This window comes from Penaeus japonicus, unplaced genomic scaffold (assembly GCF_977035675.1).
Source record: "Penaeus japonicus unplaced genomic scaffold, GWHDUDI00000001_assembly GWHDUDI00000020, whole genome shotgun sequence".
Lineage (NCBI taxonomy): Eukaryota > Metazoa > Arthropoda > Malacostraca > Decapoda > Penaeidae > Penaeus > Penaeus japonicus.
In genome coordinates this window covers 29,189,210-29,190,471 of record NW_028234422.1, presented here as the reverse complement: position 1 = coordinate 29,190,471, position 1,262 = coordinate 29,189,210, and the positions used below count along the sequence as shown (strand labels likewise).

Below are 1,262 nucleotides of genomic sequence, written 5' to 3'. Positions count from 1 at the left end.
CATACTGCATAGACGAGTTCAGACTGTTAGAACTAGAAGTACAATTTTCCTATAGATGATTGCTGTATCACGTTTTATTCAGTTAAATCAGCATTACATTTGTTACTGAAGAGATAACAGTTCGCTTCGGGTTATGGTTATGATAGAATGTAGTGTTAGTTTATTTATTTATTTATTTATTTCGAATTTCTTCTTTGACGAATACGCAGTACAAAAAAAATGACTTTCCCAACGACAGTAGAGTGTGACCTTATTAATTTGACTCGTCAGCTCATTAAGGACTGACTTCCGGCTGTTGGGTAATTAGAAATTCAAAGGGGTAATTAAGGCGATAAACAATAACGTCACTGAAGACTATTAGACAGCTGACATTATGACACGACTCGACTGACTAACTGCGCCATTTTATTGTTGATTCTGACTGACAGGCACTTGATGGTGACATTTCTATTTTTAAAAAATCGACATGATATTGACATCGTGAAAGGACTTGTCAGTGATATTTTCTCAAAATACTTTTTTTTTTTTTTTGGGGGGGGGGGGGGACAGCTACTTAGGAGAGTAAACGTTACCTTAATGATTACATTCTAGAAAAATCTTGACAATAATATTTTTTCTTTCTGACGTGATTGTGTTATACTAGAAGACTCGTTAGTGAAAACCTAGGAGAGACTTGATGGTTATGTTCATTGAGACTTGAGACTGGCGGTTTGATTCGAGGGATCCAAGGGTGATACCTGACATGAGACGTTAGTACGGTAGTGTTAGTTAGACTGTTAGACATTCAGACGAAAGATATGACATATCTCTTGACCGTGACACTGACTAACAATTAGCAAATGACCTAGATATACGTTGGACTATGACCTACCAAATGAATGAATTTGCTTCTGACATAGATAGCAATTTAGACCAGGACTTTATAGCAAGAAACCGCATGACAAAAAAAAAAGAAAATTGATGGTGCGTAAATTTTCGAAACTGACATTCTATCGGACGCTTGACAGTGACGCTTGACAGTGACATGTTTGGTGCAAACGTTCTCGGGAGTGTCATATTACGAGACGATGGGCGCTGGCTAAGAAAAAGAAAACTATCATACTCCATCAAGAGAAAGTTGTTTGTCCAAATTAGTTGACGGGATCGCTGCCTCACGCCTGGTACTTTCTAACCAGCCACTTACTTCTAAATAGGGACATGGCGGTGGCGAAAATAGGGAGCAAATGCTAGACGACAAGGACATTATTCATTTTCTGGTATTG

The 1,262-nt window shown here is 38.0% G+C and overlaps 1 long non-coding RNA gene across 1 annotated transcript in view; it reads left to right on the top strand.

Annotated features, from left to right (window-relative positions):
* The window catches only part of LOC122250523 (uncharacterized), a 6,407-nt gene extending 5,450 nt beyond the window's left edge, over positions 1-957 (top strand). The window contains exon 4 of the long non-coding RNA XR_006222947.2: positions 1-957. This exon is cut by the window's left edge and continues 975 nt beyond it. This is a non-coding gene — a long non-coding RNA (uncharacterized LOC122250523).
* Positions 958-1,262: the final 305 nt, after the last annotated feature.